The sequence below is a fragment of the Nomascus leucogenys genome, chromosome 1a, assembly GCF_006542625.1.
Source record: "Nomascus leucogenys isolate Asia chromosome 1a, Asia_NLE_v1, whole genome shotgun sequence".
Lineage (NCBI taxonomy): Eukaryota > Metazoa > Chordata > Mammalia > Primates > Hylobatidae > Nomascus > Nomascus leucogenys.
The window spans coordinates 54,725,414-54,747,221 of NC_044381.1; positions in this window are offsets into that span (position 1 = coordinate 54,725,414).

The window sequence follows — 21,808 nt, forward strand, 5'->3', positions numbered from 1 at the left end:
TAACTACATTAAATTATCAATAAAAGTCTACTCAGAAAGATAATACATCCCAACAAGAATTTGAGGAGAGGGATTTTACTGCTGGAGACTAGCTGCCAAAGAGCTGGGAGGCCCAGAGAGAAGGCCTTATAATGAGACAAGTGACAGGATAGCAACAGCAGAAGTCTCTTACCACCCCTAGGGCTGGAGAGACAACATGAGGAAATGTGGCTACCAGAGTTGATGATTTGAGGCCATCTAGTGGGCACAGGAACCATAGAAGAAGGTACCAGTGGGAGCTTTGATCACAAAAAGATGGCAGCCACCTGCAACAGAGAAAGAGAAGTACATATACCCATTCATCCCTTCCTTCAATGTCCTACCTCCTTCTCACATTAATGGATCCCAGATGGAAGCTGTTGACCATGGAGTCTGGCAAATGAAGTGGGCATGGCCCAGTTGTTTGCAATACAAGGTAGACTGGGGAGATGTTGGGGAATGGATCTGAGAGCAAACAAGCAGATGTTCTGCACACCATTTTGCACACCACATGAGAAGAGAAAATGAGAAGACAGTGTCATGCTGGGAATTCAAAGGCAGGCCCAAGGTAGTATGGGTCCATGGCTAAGGGGGGCTGTCTGTAAGTCCAGATGGAACTTGAAGTTAGGCCACTAGTTGCATGCCATTTGGGGTTTGCTACTGAGATTGGAGCAGGGTTCTGGACAACAGCTGTGGATAAAGTTCTTAATGAAAAAGAGAAGGAAAGACATAAACTGGACGAGAGTAGGAAGAGAGATCCCTATGGAATGACTCAAGGTCTCCAAAATTAACCATAGTATACTCAAGAAACCAGGTATTTTTAATAAGTTTATCCATTAAAGTACTGTAACTGGAGAAGGGACATGAACATAGCTGTGTTTTGGAAAGACAGTCTGCTGGCATCAGTCCTTAGAAGGAAGGGGCCAGGGATTTTTCCAGTGACAGCAGCTTCAGTATTTCTTCTTTTGAGAGCATAACTCGCTCCAGGTGCTCAAAGAAGAAAACCAGATCTGCTGTTAGCAGTGGCGATGGAAAGTCCCATCTTTGATATAATTCTCGTTTTCCCTATAACTGGCCCCAAAGTAAGCCCACTTCTAGAACTATCAGACTGGATCCAATAGGCTCTTGTCAGTCAATCTCAGAACCTTCACACATTCTGAGGGTGGTTCCATGTAGCAAGGAGGCATTTCTCTGCACACCAGGTTCTGATATCTCTGTCTCATTAGAGCACCTGTAGATTTATGTCTTACCCTGCATGTCATCTTAGCAAAAGGGCAAAAGAAAGAGCACCTCCAACTTCTACCATTAGACCTTAGAAAATAACTTGGATTTTTACTCAGAGGCATACTGTCTCAGAGTTCAGCCCCTTACTCTGGTCTTGGGACTGGGTGATGTTTATCTTGTTTATGTTAGTATGAATTTAAGAGAAAGTGTTTTTCTCTCTACAGTATTTGTTTAATAAGCTTTATATCCAATTATGGTGTGATGAATTTTATTCTCTGAGGAATTTTAGGGATAGAAAGAAGAGAAATTTTTGAAGGCAAAAGCTCTCAATGTTTAAGATGAGCTTCTTTCACAATTCCTGGGTTAAAATTGCAGACCATTTACTGACTTAATTTGTGTATTCTCAACTGACATTGTAATGATATTGTATTAATCCACTCTTAATTCTCTACTTTAAATTTATAAGAAATATAACATAAATAAAAACGTAATATAAATAAAAATATAAAGAAAAATAAAAATGCATATTCAAAGGATAGCTTTTTTTCTTAAATACTTTTTTTATAACCTTGGAAATTTCAATCTGCTGTCAGGGTGTGAAGAACTTTGGTGGAAATGGCTGATTTGATGAATGCTGCTACAGGCTTTTATAATGGCTCTGAATTCATTTCAGATAATATAAAAAGAAGAGAAAACCAAAAAAGGGAAAGAGTTTAAATAACAAGTTTGATCTTTTATGGTATTCCCAGGTTTGGGGCAATCACTCAATCTTCCATTGAATGATTCCTTCCAATAACAATACAGTCAATACGTCCTGCAGACATTTCCAGGAGTGAAGACTGGGGAAAGGAGATCACATATATACAGATATAGGTATTACTCATTGTTAATAGTACTCCACCCTATAGAGAAATATAATTTATTCACTTTGCTCCTAAGACATTTGGACATATGGGACTCTATACTTGGACTAATTTCAAGATGCTTAAAAGCTTTTCCTCTCCTTTATCTATCTTTCCTCTTTATTTCTCCCCCACCCCATTTCCTTCTTCTACCTTTTTCTTTTATACTTGTCTTCATTCTGAAACATTATGTAAAGCAGATTTATACATACATAATAATACATTCAGTTATATTGTATACTATTTCAATATTAATATCTTTTAAAACATGAATAATGTAGTAAAACAAAAGAGAAATGGGCGTAAGAAACAAGTAATAGCAATAAATATATGAACTGCATATTGAAAAATGTTCTTTTGCTAGAAGATGGTCATGAATTTGACTCTAGATTTTCTAGCCATCTGTAAAAAGGAGAAATCAAAACCAGTTCTGAATAAACAGAAAAACACAAAATCACAAAGAAATTTCTCTCACTGATTTTATAAGAAGGATGTGAAGTTAGGTAGTGAACATATCATTCTTACAACAACTAGAGAAACAAGAATCATTGAATTATTAGTAATGATATTCCTCAACCTAGGCAAAATAGCAAGACTTATTCTGAAAAGAGCAAATCTATATGAATAGTAAACTCATTAAAAGTATTCACTTTAACTTGAATTAAGCAGAACAAACTTTCCCAGACCTAGATCAGTACATAGTCCTAGAAATCGTTCCATAAAATGAATATTAAATGGTAAGAGAGTAAAAGATGAATGATTGGAGATGAGATCAGCTCTTTCTTCACTTGTCAAATGTATTCAAGTAAGTCCTCAAAATTGAATGTCTCATAATTGAATGCCAAACATTTCAACGCTTTTGTAGACTGTTTATTTTCAGGGAAACATAATCTCATACTTTGCAACTAAAATCTAGATACTTTCATTGGTTTTAAGTGAATTTACATGGTTCTCTTCAGTTTTAGAGGGTCATTTTTTACGTATTGAAGATAAATATATACTTATTCCAGTAGAATTGTCAGGCATATATACTGGATGTATTATCTGTTTCACATCTTTAAAAATGAATATTGCAAACACAAATGAGATCCAAAATAATTAGGCAAATATCAACATCTCAGTAAAGATACACTCATTCATTTTAACTCTGTTGCAATGAAATTGCTCCCTTTCCAAGTACTATCATTATATTATATTGAATTTCCACAAAAAAATGTGATCTCAGTTAAAAAATAAAATATTAATTATATAAAAATAATACTTGCAAACTATTACGTAGCATCTACTATATGCTAGACACTGTCCTAAAGGATTTACATATATTAACTGCTTTAGTTCTAATGAGAGCCTATGAAGCAGGTATTATTATAATGCCAACTTACAGCTGAAGAAATAAAACCATAAGGCAGTTAAGTAAATTGCCCAATGTCATACAGTTGGTAAGGGCAAAACTGGTATACAAGGAAGAATGTTTGATTCCACAGTACACTCATGACCGTTGTTATTTACTTACAAAGCAAAATTTGCTAAAATATTTCTGTCCAATGTCAGTACTAATATTTATGACAAAAACAATACAGGTAACTATAAAATATTCAAAGTGATTTTTATAAATATTTTAAATAACACAACCAAATTAGCATTATCCTTATTCCAACAATGTTATAGTTGAGAGATTTTTCAGAAGTAATTAATCCACAGCTATTTATTCTGTAAAACCTAGTTACTTTTAGCCACATATGATTTTCTTTTACCAAAAATTATTTGACACACTTTATCACCAATGCCATGTGTTAACATTTTTATTTTTTGAATAGTTTATAGCTGTTTCCAGAAACATAATCTACCTTCAGAAAAGCAAAGGTTGGCAATCATCAATATTATCCAAAATAATAGTTTCATGTTTCAGTCATGAGATATTTACTTAGTTCTTGAGATGTGCAAGACCACAAGAGTGCTGGGGATACTAATATGTGTAATGAATAATGACTTTCCCAAGTCATTATGTGATTACCACCTTCCTGCCCCCAAAGAGGTCACAGTTTATTGGTCTCAATAGGCCTAGATGATTACTGTATATAGTGGAAGTGATATTTAAAAAAAGATAACAGCATGGAGTTATTAACTTAAATTGTGAAACAGAACAAGAACATCAGGAAAAGGCTTCCCAGACAAGATACTACCAGAGCTGAATTTTGAATGACGCAAGGAAAACAGCTCACTTACCAGGATGCCACATGTACAAGAGGCATGGAGGTTAAAGATAGTTCAGATTTCTCAGGGACTCCTAAAGGGTTAAGGCACAAGACAGAGAGTAATGAAATGAGATGATGATAGGGAAGTGGAGACTGGCCAGATCACAGAAGGCCTCCCTGAGAAAAGTTTCCGCTTCCCATTACTAGAGAGGGTGAGACAGTATGTAAAAGCTGTAGGCAGAGGAATGAGATAAAGAGGCTTGCATTCTAGAGAGATAATTCTGCCAGGAGGATGAAAAAAAAAAAGAGAAAAAGATGGTGGGGAAACAAGACTGGAAAATGGAAGATGTGTTTGGAGGCTATTAAGGCAATCCAGCAAGAAATGATGAGAGTGATTCTGAAGGCACTTCAAAAAGAGCTACAAAGAATGCTTTGAGAAATGGCAGTCCTGTTGATGCAAGTGTAGAGGCTCCCTGATGAGTACTTTTGAGAATCTGGAACTCATTTAGAAGTGTGTTCAGGCATTTTTGCATGTGTGACAAGGACAGTTTTCCAAACAATAGTCCTTGAATAGAAAATTTACTCCTTGGAATGTGCATGATACTCATCACCATAGAGATTGCTTTCGCTAAACCTTTCAAGAAACAAGCTGCTTCTCCCTGAAAATCCCTTTATAAGCTCTTCTGTCTCTTAACAAGACATGTAGAGCCCCAAAGGTTGGCAGAGAGGAATGTTCTCTTTTATCTCCATCCAGAATTCTATCGAGTGGCACCTGAGATCGACCCTAGTGCAATGGCAAGAATCGAATTAAATTGACTTCTGCCCCACCCCACAGGACCATTCCAGTCAACCTGAGGCAGAAACTGACACTGCAAATTTACTCAATTACTGAGATCCCTTGCTTCCAAGAGCTGGAGCTCCTCCAGCAGCTTGGGAGACTCATTAACATTCACATCTTTCCCAGCCTCATTATCTCGCCCAGATGTTTCTGTGACTGCCCCTTTAAAGCATCTCTGTCTATATTTTATTTACATTTGTTCAGCAATATTGATGCTTAATGAATAAATGCACTAAACTGTCAGTACTGGAGACTAATTAAATCTATGTATGAGCCTGAGAAGCTGATTGAAAAATTTGCAAGTAACTAAACTGGGTTTAAATAAACACTTTAGTGTAGTGCTTTAATTACACTTTAGTTTGTAATGTAATTTTTGGCTGTTTAAACTATGATTTAGGCTGAGGTAATTACAAATGATTTTCTACTCTGTAATTAATAATAACAAAATTGTAATTAGACAGCTGCTCTGGATCAGTACGACAGTTTGTATGTGCTGGCTCAGGATGATGGGTCTGGCAGAGGCACAAGAAGAGCACTTGGGGATTGGAGCAGCCAGCCCCTCTCCAAGGTTCATTATTAAAGAACAAGGCCAAAGCATCCAGGCGAGTTTTATAATCCCAGCTGATGCTAGAGAAAAGGGTTTTTTATTTGTTATACACTAAATGTCCCCAGAGGTTCTCAGTCCTCTGAAAAAGCACTGATGGTACCAAATTCCCTTTATTCCTAACTGTAGCTTCCAACTCACTCACTTTTCCTTTTTGTCAGAGATTAAATCAACTGGTATTAGTGTGTCCACTAATAAGTCAATTCACCGTCATCATCATGGTAATGATTATCATATCTTAGATTTCTTTTTATCTGGTTATGTTTGCTGCATAACACATCATCCCAAATTATAGGTCATAAAACAGCTATTTCATTATGGTGTAAGACTCTATGGGTCAAGAACTTGGACTGGGTGCAGTGAGTGTGGTTTGTCTTTGCTTCATGAAGTTTGGAGCCTCAGCTGAGAAGGCAAGAATGACTGATGAGACTGGAATTATCTAGAGGCATTTTTAGTCAGCACTTACACCCCAACTGTCCATGCGGCCGGTGATTCCTCGAAGTGTGGTAACCTAGGGGTAGTTGAACTTAGTTCATGGGAGCTCAGGGACCTCATGAGTGAATTCTAGAAAACAAGGTGGAGTCTGTATTGCCTCTCATGACCTAGCCTTGAAAGTCACATAGCATCACATCCGCCATGCTTTGTTGTTTGTATCAACAAGCCCATCCAGATTCTAGGGGTGATATAGCAAGACGGGTGACTAGCAAGGTGCTGTAGGCTGAATGCTTGTGTTCCCCCAGAATTCCTATGTTAAATGCTAATGCCCAATAGGATGGTGTTATGAGATCGGGCTTTGGGAGGTGATTAGGTCATGAGGGTGGAACCCTTGTGAGTGGAATTGGTGCCCTTAGAGACTTAAGAAAGCTTCCTTGCCTCTTCCATTATGTGAGGACGCAGGAAGAAGATGGTTATCTACAAACCAGGAAGTGAACCCTCACCAGACACCTAATGTATCGATACCTTGATCTTGTGCTTCTCAGCCTCCAGAACTGTGAGAAATAAATACAGGTTGTTTATAAGCCCCCCTCCTCCCAGTCCCAGTTTATGATAGTTTGTTATAGCAGCCTGAACAGAGTAAGACACAAGGTCACATTGCCAAAGGTCATGTGGGATGAAGATGCTGCAGCCATCTTTGGAAAATGCCACCTGCCACAGATTTGCAGATTTATAGTTTTTGAAGTGCGTTTGTTATGTAATTGGATATTTAAAACCACACTGATGTAGGCAGGACAGTAAATACTACCTTCACTTCACAAATTGTGTTCTGTGAAAGATAAATAATTAGGCCTTTGGTATGTGGCAAAGGTGGATAAGACCTAAGATTCAAACACTTTATACGTCCAATTGCTAACCAGAATTATGTAAAAAGAAAGACCTGGTTCTTTCTCTCTTATCATAGACTTAATTCTGAATAGCTTACTTCAGCCCATTTGTCTCATTTGAAACATTTCTGCTTCCAGATCGGCACCTTGTTTCTTTGTTGTTCACTGCTCCATTTTTGTCCTCTGTCACCCCTTGTACTTGTAACCCATGACATTTTAAAAAGAACATCATGTTTGTCATTCACATAATGTTCTTGTTCAAATGTCAGTTGAGGTGACCAAAGTTAACAAGTAATCCTTGGAAAATTCATTCTAGGAATTGGGTGCAGCAATAGTCTTACATACAGAAAAAAAAGAACAAAATTTCTGAACCTCTCTGCCTAGCACCCCCAACTCCCTCTGACACACATACACTCTGACACTCACCGACACAAAGAACTTCCATAGGGGATACCTCAAGTTCTCCAAACAGGGGATGAAGCTCATCATGATGTTATGTTGTAGAGCAAAATTGAGGTCATGTAAGAAACCTATCCCTTGTTTTGTAAATCTCACCGGTAACATCAGAAAATTGTAAATAATTGAAGGCCATATATAATTAAGCATCAACATATTCAGGGAAAGTGGCTATGTAAATTCAGGTAGACAGATATCAATAGGAGAGGAAAATGGACAGGTGTCATGAACGAGTTAGATCAGATTTGCATCTCATTCCGCTTTAATCGAGTATGGGAGATTACAGAGGAGAATACTTTTTATGGGTAAGGGACCATCATCGGTAAGAACACAAAGGAGAGAGTAAGCATGGCACATGGAGATGAATGTTTTAACAATGTTTATAATGGCAAAAAAATGGGAAAAAAGCCCAAATATTCAACCATGAGGAATTGTTTAAACAAATTAATGTATATCTATTTAATACAATATTTTCTAAATATCCCCTGGACAGAAACAGGTGAGGTTATATCATTTAATGAATCAAAAAGGGAAGGAATTGAGTGTATATGTGGAAGTGTAGACTTTGGAGAGAATTAAATGTTCAGTTTCCCGAACTGAAAAGGATGGATGAAGGAGTGGGTATAGAGAGTTTAAGGACAAAGGTAAATATGGAAGAGTGCTCCAATGGTTAACTTACCACTGAAATAAGATGAGAGAGCCTCTGCTTACAGAAGGTCTAGAGATGCGTTAGCTTTTTGAGAACACCTTTCTCTAAGTTACCTGTACTCATTAGTACACAAGTTTGACTGCTGTACCAAAGCCCTAAATATAAGATATAAATGTATTTCTCTTCCATTAAAGAGTGTGAGTGTGTGAGTAACCAGCAACTCAAGAATGTTGGGGAACCAGGTTCATACTCTCTTATTGCTCTGCTCTCCCACCATGCCACCCTCATGTTCCATTTAGTCCAAGATGGTTTACCACCAGGTTCTTGTCTCAATCAGTAGATATAAAAAGAAATTGTAATGGGAGAGCACAACTATATTTTTCTTTAATGATTTTTTTTAAAACCACTTTTACTTAGTTGTATGACCATGCCTAGGCCTGAAGGAAGCTGGAGAAAGTAGTTTTTAAATGAACATTCATGTAAATAAAAATATAATGCTATGGGAAAAGAAGGGAATATATACTGAGAGACAACAAGGAGTTTCTGACACAGTACTATTACCAAATAATTCAGTACAAGGAATAAAAAAATTTTTTATGAGATCCAGCCTCTGTCTAGCATCAAAACACTTACTGGAGTCACTACATACAATCCTCTCAGAATTAAATGTGAGTAGGACATATTTAATTTTAAAAGAAATATATCATACACACACAAACACACACACACACACTCACCCCTAAGAATCACCGAAGTGCTGGTCCTAGTTACAGCAGTAAACTGAGTCATGAGAATAGTAAATGCAGAAGCATGTTGAATTACAATTATATAAGTAGCATGAATGACACACTCTAGCTAAGGTTTTATGAATAAAACCTCAATTGAATATTGTTTACCATCTACCCTGCAATGTTTACACGTTGTTTAGAAGTTTCATATCATTTTCTGAATGGAAGTTCTCATTTCCATTCATTTCCTTTATGCTTTCACTCCGCAGCTCATGACACCCTTTCGAAAATTTAACATTTAACTTTTTTCCTCAAACTTCTCACCTTATTTTAGTATGCACATATTTATTGTCTCTCAGCCAAATGCTGGATTTTCCTTTATTTTCTTCCAATGTTATTAGTGATATTAGCATATCTCTAGATGTAACGTACCAGCATTTTCATTCAAGTATCATTTTTCACCATCCACCAACTCTGTTCACTTACCAATTTTTGTAACAGAAATATCTTTCACTTCATCTTGTGTCACAACTTTGGAATTTTTTATTGACTATCTCCTTTGCTTCAAACATATTTTGTATGTCTCCAAATCCTATCAAGTCTCAAACTTCCCAGAAAATCATCCCTGCCTTCCTGATGCCTTTGCTGCCTATTTTATGATTATTCCTAAAGTTATAGTATATTTCATGGCAGTTCATCTAAATCCATCGATAAGTGCTCCACTGTCTACATTTACAAATCAAACTCTTTGATCTGATCCTCGGGATCCTCCATAATTTGCTCTAAACTTATGTCACTCTAATTCACAATGTTAAGCATTTAGCCCCTCACTACTCAAAGTCTGTACTCTGATCAGAACAGATCAACCTCATCTTGAAGACTTACTGAATCAGAATTTGCCTTTGAACAAGACTCCTCCCTTTTCAGGTGGCAGATTAGTATTGGTTTTAGCACACAATTCTTGGCACAAATTAAGACCTTACTCAATGTTACTACTATAACCTTGTGTTCATTCTTCTGTTCTTTTGTTCTGTTCATTTGCACTGGGTAGACTGTAATCCAACTTTGTGACAGGCCCCAGTTTGCTTTTTCCTAAAAGCTAATTCAAGTTTTACCTCTAAGACTTTTTAATTTGGTAAATACCTGATTGCTGATGTGACAGTTTTCCAGTGTAATATTCAAGAAAATGGCAAGCCAGGGTCTCTGGGCTCTCATGAATTTACAGGTTCCTCCCTCCACACTGGCTCATGAGACCTTCAGTAATTGGGCTTGCCTCTGTGAAAACATTAGCTAGAGTGTGTCATCCTAGAGCTGCATCTGTTGACTTATAACCTTGAACTCTTGCCTGTCCTTTGCTTTGCTTATTTGCAGATTTGGTTGTAATTCAAAATAAAAACATTAATTTCATCCAGTTTTTATTCTATTGTTAGCTACTCATCATTACTCTCATCCTTGTAATTATTGTTATGATGATTATGATTTAAGACCAAGATGTCATCATCTTGAACAAAAGGGTGAAAGTTGACTTTACATCTGATAATTGATGTATCATGGCCAAGGCTGATGATCGGTTAACAATAAGGATCTGGTCTCCATAGTGAATAAGCTTCTTAGAGAAAGCCACTGACTCATTTTACCTGGATTATTTCTACAAGAAACATGGTATGTCATCTCATTATAGCTAGATAATGGTGGCTAACCGTCTACCTGTAGGAACAATACAGCCGCAGAAGAGATGTCCTGCCTTTTTAGAAAAGCACAAACTAGAATTATACAAGATTTTACCAAGAAGGCTTTGAACTCACAAGTGTACAAGGTTTTTTTTAAATTAGATGTTACCACCTTTTATGAATTTGCATGTTAACTTCAGTCCTCAGACTATACTCTCTGGGTCCACTTATTCTCTCTCCACGAGCTCTCACACTTACGCCAGTCATGCTTTCATTCCCAAAACTGCATGGAAACTACTATCACAAGAGTCTGCATATCTTCAAATCCAAGCAAAATCGTTAGTCCTCACTTACTTGAAATTTGAATGGCATTTGACATCCTTAACCACTCCTTCCTTCCTGAGACTTTTTCTTCTCTTGGCTTTGTAAGATCAGGTTATCCTGATTTTCCTTCTACCCAACTGCCTTCTCCTTTTCAGGCTTCTTTGTCAACTCTTTCTCCTTTTTCTAACTTCTAAATGTTGATGTTCCTTGGGATTAGTGCTCAATTTATTTCTTCTATATCAGATAAACTCAGCCAGTCCTATAATTTTCAATACCATTAAAAGAAACACCAATAATCATTAATATTTATATTTTTAGCACAGGCATTTCCCATAAACTCTTAATTTTTGTATCCAATAGGCTATCTGACTTTTACCTGAGTATCTACCAAACATATTAAACTTCACACATCCAAAACAACTCTTAATTTCCTCGTGCTATGGTTCGAGTGCTTGTTCCCTCAAAAACTCCTGTTGAAATATAATTGTCATGGTATTGGGAGATGAGATCTTTATACATGATTAAGTCATGAGAGTTCTACCTTCATGAAAGGATTAATGCCTTTATTGTAGGAGTGGGTTCATTATCATAGGAGTGGGCTTGTTACAAAAGTGTGAGTTTGACCCCTTCCTCTCTCTCTCTCACTCTCTTTTTGCCCTTCTGCCTTCCACCATGCTAAAAGGCACTCACCAGGTGCCAACTCCTTGATCTTAGAATGTCCAGCCTCCAGAACTGTGAGCCTATAAATTCTGTTCATTATAAATTACCTAGTCTGTGGTATTCTGTTACAGCAGTACAGCAAAGACTAAGACACCTTCATCAGCTCTTTTAACATTTGCCAACTAAGCAAAAGGCAATACCAATTATCCAATTGTTCAGAGCAAAAACCTTGTAATGATCCTTGGCTCTTCTCTTTTTCACATACCTTGTTTCCCATCCGTATGCAAACCCTGTTGGTTCTATATACAAAATATATTTCAACCCAATTACTTCTTACCAAATTCACCACACTACTGTGCAATACCTTCTGCTGAACTTCCACAATTTCTTTTAAATGGTCTTCTCATTTCCACTCTTGCCCTAATATAATCCATCCTCTTCCTACAGGCAGAGGGATTCTATTAACATGAGTCAGATCCTGTTACACGTAGCCTAATACTCTCCAGTGGCTTCACTTTACACTTACAATAAAATCTAATCTCCTATCTTTACTAGCATAGTGCATTCCCTAAGATATTTTTGTGGTGTATTTCCTGCCTTGCATTGCAATGATGTGCCTAGGTGAGATGGCAGAAATTGTTTAGTGTATCTTAAGCTGAATTTCAGAGCCAGAGTGCAGCCATTAGAAGCAATGTATCAGGGTGATCAACTTTTCCTAAGTTGACTGGGAAGATCCTGGTTTTAATACTAAAACCTTTGTATTCTTGGAAAATCCCCTCAGTCCCAGAGAAATTCAGACCTTTGATCACAATACAATGTGTTCACAGCTGTAACTATTGAGTCCTTTCTCAGAGTGGATCAACAGAGTCACTGTCTTGTATTAATCATGTATTTAAATAGGCTTTTATGGGATCTAACCACAAATTTGCTGTACATTATAAACAACTACTCTAGATTGCACACAACCAGTTTTCAACGTAAGAGAGAGACTACAATTTGTTTAGAAATTTGTATGTCTCCTAAATATGAATAAACACATAAAATGAAAAGGTGTTTTTTGTATAAATTTATGGGATACGAGTATAATTTTCTCACATGGATACATTGCATAGTGGTGAAGTCAGGGCTTTTAGTGTATCCATCACTGGGGTAATGTACATTGTAATTCCCCTCTCCCACCCCACTCTTCTTAGTCTCTCTTGTCTATCATTCCACACTCTACATCCATGGTGTACATGTTATTTAGTTCTCACTTAAAAGTGAGAACATGTGATATTTGTCTTTCAGTATCTGGCTTGTTTCACTTAAGATAATGGCTCCATCCATGCTGCTACAAAAGACATAATTTTATCCTTTTTTATGGCTGAATAGTATTCAATCACATATATATATATATATACACTACATTTTCTTTATCCAGTCATCCGTTGATGGACACAGGTTGATTCCATATCTTTGCTATTTTTAATAGTGCTATGATCAACATACAAGTGCAGATACCTCTTTGATATAATGATTTCTTTTCTTGTGGGTAGATATCTAGTAGTGAGTTATTCCATAGGTATATCTTGCAGGAATCACATTTACTCACCAGGACCCACAAATAAGGAAAGCATATTTTTTAACAATTAGATGAGAAAACACTTTTCCCATTAGTGCAATATTTAATATAGTTCTATCAGTAGGAAGCTAGATATAGACTAAGTACAATAATATACTTTTAATAAATCTCCAAATAAAATAAATATGAAAATACACAAGAATAGAGCTGTTATCTTAATTGTTTTCTACCCATAAGAAGTACTTTTGTGTTGAAGAAAGCTAAGAAAGAAAAGGAACAGATCCCTTGAAACAGGGTCATCAACCCGCAGGCCACTGATCCTTTCTGGGCGGCACAGCAGGAGGTGAGTGGCAGGTGAGCGAGTGAGGCTCCATTCATATTTACAGCTGCTCCCCATTGCTTGCATTACTGCCTAAGCTCCATCTTCTGTCAGATCAGGTGCAGCATTAGATTCTCACAGAAGCACTAACTCTATTGTAAACTGTGCAAGCAAGGGATCTAGGCTGTGAGCTCCTTATGAGAATCTAATGCCTGATGATCTGTCACTGTCTCCTATCATCTCCAGATGAAACAGGAAAACAAGCTCAGGGATCCCACTGATTCTACATTATGGTGAGTTGCATAATTATTTCATTATATATTACAATATAAGAATAGAAATAAAGTGCACAATAAATGTAATGTGCTTGAATCATCTGGAAACCATCCCCCCCACTGATCCAGTCAGTGGAAAAATTGTCTTCTATGAAACCAGTTCCTGGTGCCAAAAATTTTGGGGACCACTGCCTTAGAGGGTTGCAATTAAAGTTTTATAATTTTATTTTTGGCAGCTAAACAACTTAACTGCAAAAACACACTGATCCCCTATTTTCAGATTTGTAACAAAATGAAAGCAATGCAGATGAGATGATAATAGATATCTGTTTCTAATGAAAAGTGTTTCTATATTATTTACATTAAGTATCTACTTATAAAACATTTACCTTATTACCATTACATGTTCATTGTAGTGTTCCATTATGCCAAATAATTTTAAAATTATTCATTTTAAAATACTTTTATTTAAAAAATTATTAAAAGTATACTAATGCCTTCATAGCCATGATTAGGCAGTATTTTTATAAATTTATAAATGTTTTCCTTCTAAATATACATACTATTTTTTCCTTAACTATTTACTGGTTCACAATAATTAAAATTTCTCATCTTCACATTTTTGAGGGATACAACAAACACTTTTGGTTAAAAGTGCCACCTTAAAATATTTATTAAACAAATCATAAATGTCTAATTCCTCCTTCCATTTAAATAAGCAGGAGAAAGAAATAATTCTGATGACACAATCTGTGGTTTTTGCTGATTTTTGCCTTGCCTTAGTGGCTTATCGTCTTTAGCCAGTGAATTATTCTTTCATTTTGAGCTCATCTTGTCCCTGATGGCCCAATTATTGCTTCTGGGTAATGACCCAGTCAGATCTTATTTAGAAAGAAACTTACTCTTAAACAGCACACAGTGATGCCTTTTTGACCTCAAAGAAGCCACAAAAGACATCTGCATTATCATACAGAGTAAAATGGGTCCAGTAAAATTAGGTTCCAGCTGAGAAGAAAGCTTCCTGAAGGCATTTGGTGCCTCAGAGTCATGGACTAGATCAAATTTTCCATTAGAAATTGTAATTGGTTTCATTCTTCATTCTCCCAGATGTCATTCATAAAAGATTATTAGGCGGTCATGTTTGACCACAAGGTAGACCCTTTTATGCAACCTTGAATCTGCTCTGTTACTTAGCTAAACAATCCAGTTCTTTAAAACAGTCCTCTTCAGATTTGTTTTCACCCCTTCATCATTACTGCACATGGTATTTTTTGTCTGTTCTGTTTTTCATGTTTTAAAAAGCAAAGACCAAAACTGGTTATTGCAAAAACTGATTTCTCTGCACACGGGGGAGAAATGCCCTCTAGTGTAGATGCACAAAGAAGGAAGTGCTTGACTCTTCTTTTTATAGTGAGAAAAATCTTAACTGAGAAAGACAGATTACATGGAAACACGTAATTGTTCAGTTTATGCTGAGACTTATCCTCTGTTTTTTGAAAATTCAGACAATTCAAACAAAAATTCAAGATAAAGTTGAAAGCAGGGAGCATCTGGTTTTGGGGGACAGCTGATACACTTATGCTGTGAGGAGCATAGGTATGGTAGGAGAGAATGAAGCAACAACATCAATGGCAGTAGGAAGAAGCAGGGTGTCACACCAAAGCCAGCCAAGACCCATGCAACATTAAGGCTTTGGGCTTCCAAATGGGGACTTCCCTGGCCAATCTTTTATTAATGTCACTTGAGTAGTTTTGTGTGTTCCTTGCCCCCTTGGCAAAAACTGAATCTATATCCTTCCCTGTCTTTTAGCTTTCTGCATCACTATTTCCACTCAAATGACAGTGTGATATTCTAAGGAAGTAATCAGTTAATAGCCAGATGTTATCGCCAAATTATGAATCTTTCTCTGATGAAAGGTGATCATAACTAATTTAACGCCAATAATTTTCTTTTCATCTTTTTGGTGCAGTAAGAGGTTGTCTTTTCATTCCTACATCATGAATGAATAAGTACAAAGTCCCCTAGTTCTCTTTACTGAAGTATGGCTAATTACCCTGAAAGGACAAAACATAGTTATGAACAAGGTGAAGACATTTCCTTCCACCTCTGATCAAATTCATTTCTCTTCCTCATGTAACCTTACAACTCTAACTCAAGGTGTATGTTTCCAAGTGGGGTGGGGGGAGGGCGGAGGGACAGCATTAGAAGATATACCTAATGCTAAATGATGAGTTAATGGGTGCAGCAAACCAACATGGCACATGGATATATATGTAACAAACCTGCACATTGTGCACATGTACCCTAAAACCTAAAGTATAATTTAAAAAAAATATTACTTTAAGCCCATAGATTTTACGCAACAGTCTCATCCTGATCAAGCACACTACATAAATTCAGGTATTATTGCTGTTGTAATTAAATCATGTTAGTGGCTTAAAGCAACATTTCTTAAAATGTTGTCACCTGACCAATGCATTAGCATCATCTGGGAACTTGCTAGAAATGCAAATCCTTGGCCCCACTCAAAACCTGCTGAATTATAAACTCAAGGGGTGAGGCCCAGCAATCTGTTTTCATAAGCCTTCCAGCTGATTCTGATGTACAGCAACGTTTTGACAATCACTGTCTTAAGAAATAACGCAAAATATTTGAGTCAGGCAACATAGATCATCGCTAAGAGCTGTAGAATTAACAAAGACCACCCCAATGTGAACACACAGATGATATTTATCAGAGCTTTCTAGGGCAAGGGAGTCAGCTACCACCAACTGAATTTGGCAGAAACTCAAAGCAGGCAGGCGAGTGGGAAAGCTTTATAGTTTAGTTTGTTAAAAAGGCAGAGGGAGGGCTTCAGATATGCTTCGAGAAGCTGAAGTTGGGCTAACTAGTAGTGGGACATCTTATGTGATAGATTTCCGAACATATGTGACTCTACTTGATTTCGAGTTGGAAGCGGGGCCAAAAATAGAGAAGCTGGCAATCATTGACTAAGTTCTGACCATTCTGGGCCAACTGTGGCAAAGGTATAGTCTGGCTTACTAGATTGGATGCTATAGAGGTTTGCGGGTGAGGGTCCTACGTTTACATACAGAGGGTCTGGCCATTGTCTGTTGGTATGTTCGGTCTCACAGCCCCTCTTTTGGTCATGTTCTGAACTAATAATTATAATAAAAAGGAAAGAAAAGAGGAAAACATTATTAGAGTGAACAACAAGAAAGGGAAATGAAAAGAGATACTATTATAAGCAAGCAGATGAAAACAAAACAGGAATTAGACAGGAACTTTGGTCTGATGTCTTGGGCAGAAGCTGCCTGCTTTCTAAAGTCATTGCCTTGTTCCATAGTTCTTAAGTCAGCTCTCCTTCTGAAGATCGGAAGATCCTTAATTGGATTCCATTATTAGAGTAGCCTCCTGATTGTGAGGAATTCTGAAGTGTTTTTTTAGTTGTGAAACATGTACCTAGGGATTGACCTTCTAGAGTTTCACTTCTATATTTGTTATTAATAGTACTTAATACAGCACTTTGGGAGGCCAAGGCAGGTGGATCACGAGGTCAGGAGATCGAGACCATCCTGGCTAACACGGTGAAACCCCGTCAGTACTAAAAATACAAAAAAATTAGCCAGGCGTGGTTGGCGGGCGCCTGTAGTCCCAGCTACTGGGGAGGCCGAGGCAGGAAAATGGCATGAACCCGAGAGGTGGAGCTTGCAGTGAGCCGAGATTGTGCCACTGCACTCCAACCTGGGTGACAGAGTGAGACTCTGTCTCACTAAAAAAAAAAAAAAAATAGTCCTTAATAAGGTTATTTCCTATGAATGTTCAAGAGCAGTTTTTCCCTGATATTTTCTCCAATAGACAAAAATCTCCTGGTTGAAAATTATTAAGCAGTAAAATTCATAAAGATGTTGTGGGGAGGCAGCCTTAACCTGTTGATAATAAGATTGGGTACAGTGCCTGAGTCCCTTGAAATATTTTGCTATGTCTGTGTGCAGCAGGGTCTAGTATCAGAAGTGAAATCACTAAATGCAAGGGCCTTTCAATTACCAGTTCATAGGCAGACAGCTGATGTGTTCTCAAGGGAGTGAACCATGTGGCTATAAGGGGTAATGGGAGTACATTTGGCCAAAGAAACTCAAGGGCTTCTGAAAGATTTTCTAAGTGTACTTGACAGATGTCATTAGTTCTTTTCATCTTTTCAGAAGATTGTGAGTAGTAAGAGTAGTGTAGTTTCTGAGTAAGGAGTTACACCTTCCAGAGTTCTTTTATAATGTTTCTCACAAATTGATGCCTCAGTCATTGAATATAGAAATTGAGAAACCCAGGTTGGACACACAAGATCAAACAGCATTTTAGAGACTGTAAAATCTGTACCTTTTGAGCAAAGAAAGGGTTTAACACATCCTGAAAATAGACATTCGATAATGAGAACATATTCAGATCTCACGGAGAATGAAAGCTGGGGGGATAAAAGCCATCTGAGGTGGCCAAATCACCCTTTAGGCTTTGATTCATGTCCATGCTTTATCTTCAGTTTTTCTAGCATTATATTTTTGACATGACATGATTGGAAAGCAAGCTATCCTGTTTTTTAAGTTTTCCAACCAATACTGATTTAAGATGATAAGCCATTTGTCTATAGCATGATTAATAGTTCTATGAAAAATAGCTAATATCTATTTGAAATCATCTGATGCTACCAACCAGTGACCTTGTGATCATCAGAGATTATTTGAATGAAGGGTAGAACCAGATTTTTTCCATTCTTGCGTTACAAAATAAGGAGCTACACAGTGATACTGCTTACTAACCTCTTTGAACCCTTCCAGAGGCTTATCCTTTAAGAGTATACATAGGACTACAGCCTTGATTAAGGTTGCTTGTTTGACATAACCAACTTCTAGTGACTTTTCTTTTACCATCCATATTTTAATAGGCAGCTTCCTAGGAATTAAGAGTACATTTAAAAGTTCTCCAACTTGTCCATTTTGGTAGGTGTTTCAGTGGATGTAAAACACTGATGTTTGTTTCCAAAACATCAGAAAGTCATGTATTACTCCAAAAACATACTTGCTATCTGTATAAATGTTTATGTGCTTTGGCATAGTAAGCTTTAGTAAGTGCAATAAGTTTAGCAATCTAGGCTGATTTTACCCTATGTAGAGCACTATTTCAATAAGAAGAGCTTAATTTAATGAGACCATATCCTGACTGATAACCTCCATTTCCAGCTTTGAGGTATGATTCATAAATAAATAATAGGTCTCAGTCATTAGTGAGAGATTCTAATAAGTGTAAGCAAGGTAGAGAAGTTTTCTTTCTGAGATGATACAATCACGAGGATCTTTTTTGCTGGTAGGGGCACAAGAGTAGTGTCAAGATTCAGGGTGTTGCATCAGTGAATAGTAATACAAGAGGTAGAGAGTATTACAAGAGGTAGAGAGTAACAGAATTTCAAGAGGTTAATTGGATGGCGGAGGGTGTGTGTTCTTAATCAATAGTGATGCTTTACTGGGTGAGAAACTATGAGGTCAAATGGGGTGCTAGAACTAGTTCAACAAAGCATTAACAAGTTTGAAGTGACAGCTATTGCTCCAAGGCAGAGGTGAGACTTTGCAACCAGGTCAAGGGTGAAACTATTCTAAATGATAGTTGTTTTTAATGATTCCCACAATGTTGAGTTAAGATCCCAAAGACTTGTCCAGATTGCATGTATGTAAACAGAGGGCTTTTTGTAGGTAGGGAAGACTTTTTCACGTTTGAGCTCCTGGAGAAAGGAATTTATCTTATTGACAACTTACTCAATTTATAAACAGGTGTTGCAATCTCAGAAAAATTTGACACCCATTTCCTGCAGTATCCAAATAAGCTCAGAAATCTTCTCAACTGTCATTTTACTAAGAGTCTACAATAAGTTTGGATGCTGTTTAGTCCATTTGAAGAGAAGTTTTCCCTCTTTAAATAGGTCACACCATAAATAATGGACTGTGCTTTGGCAAATTGGTAATTTATCTTTTGAAACTTTATGTCCATTTTCTGCTAAGACCAGATCAAGTAAATAGAATCTATTTTTACAGGTTTCCTTGTTCTCTGAACAAAGTATTTTTTCTTTAAATAAATCATCTATGTATTGTTTGAGAACTGAGTCACACAGAAAATTTATGTCTTTTTAGTTTTGAATGAAGACCTAGGGTAAATACAAGACAGCTTCAGTAAACACCTGGAGCACAACTTTCCACAAATATCATTGTCCTCCATAAATTAAGGCAAAATGGTATTGATTGTCCTGGGCTAGGGGAACACTGAAATGGACAGAAAACAAGACCATTATGGTGAAAGAGGTTGCTTTAGGAATTGATGGCAGGATTGTAGATGGGTTAGGTACCACTGGGAAGAAAGAATGAATTTTGTGAAATAGCCTGATTTCATGAACAAATTGATATGCTTGTTCATTCAGTTTATTTACTGATGGAAGCGTTATAAGGACTAGTGCAGACTATGAAATGGCTTTTAGATAGAACATCTTCAACTCTAGCTTTGAGTCTACTTTGACTGGCTTCAAGGGGTATTGCAGAAGTAAACAGTTTGGTAGGATCTTTCTGAACTTTGGTAGGTTCTTCACTAATTATTTTTCCTACTTCAATGGAAATTTTAGTCCACAAAGTGTCAAGTATGGTGTCAAGATCATTAACTGGTGTATCATCAAATATAATGGAGAAAGCAAAGGTATATCCAGAGCAGACACATCATGATTCTGAATATTGGAGTTCTCTGCAATCTCAAGAAATAGTCCCTCTGTACACTTATTATTATAATTCCATTTGCAAAGTAAATATCTTCCTTTTAAATTTTCAGGGTGGTATCACAGAGCAAAAAGTAGTGTTGTTCAATTGAAGGTCTATGGGTTACATTTAAGGGCTAGAAGATGGGAAATATCTGTGGGTTATTATAAATACCTAGTACCTGTGTGCTATGTTTACTCCAAGGAAGAAGTTGAACAAAGACAAGAAAGTTTAATGAAGGAAGAACAGTGCCCATAGCTACCAGGAATTGATGAGGTTGACCATCTATATTAATAGCTAATTCACCTTGACTTTTTAAAGGTAAGGCACAATACTGCGTGATTTTTTTTCTTTCCTTGGAGTACTCCCTTTGACCTGAGTTATGTTTATTTGTCTTGGTGTATATTTTGTAAGATTGAAAAGTATTTTGTTTAAAATATCTCTTCTATTAGTAACTGGGCATGGTAACTCATGCTTGTAATCCCAGCACTTTAGGAGACTGAGGCAGGAGGGTCACTTGAAGCCAGGAGTTTGAGGCCAGCCAGGGCAACATAGTAAGATCTTGTCTCTACAATTTTTTTTTAATTAGCCAGGCATGGTGGCACATGCCTGTAGACGCAGCTACTCAGAAGGCTGAGGAAGGAGGATCCCTTGAGCCCAGGAGTTTGAGGCTGCAGTGAGCCATGATTGTGCCACTGCACTCCAGACTGGGTGACAAAGCAAAACCCTGTCTGTAAAAATATATATATACAGATAGAATTATATCATATATATCTATATCTATCTACCTATATAGATATTGCTACAGATAGATCTGTATATAGAGATATCTATATCTTGTATGTATATTATATACATATATTATATTATATTATATATATACATTGTATTATATAATATATAATATATATTATATTATATATTATATACATATACATATACGTATGTATGTATACATATATACGTATATATACATATATATAAACAAGATATAGATATCTCTATATACAGATCTATCTATAGCAATATCTATATAGGCAGATAAATATAGATACATATGATATAATTCTATCTGTATATATGTATAATTTTATCTGTATATTTGTATTTTTACAGACAGGGTTTTGCTTTGTCACCCAGTCTGGAGTGCAGTGACACAATCATGGCACACTGCAGCCTTGAACTCCTGGGCTCAAGGGATCCTCCTTCCTCAGCCTTCTGAGTAGAGTATATATATATATATATATATATATATGGGAGAGAGAGATCTATATATAGCCA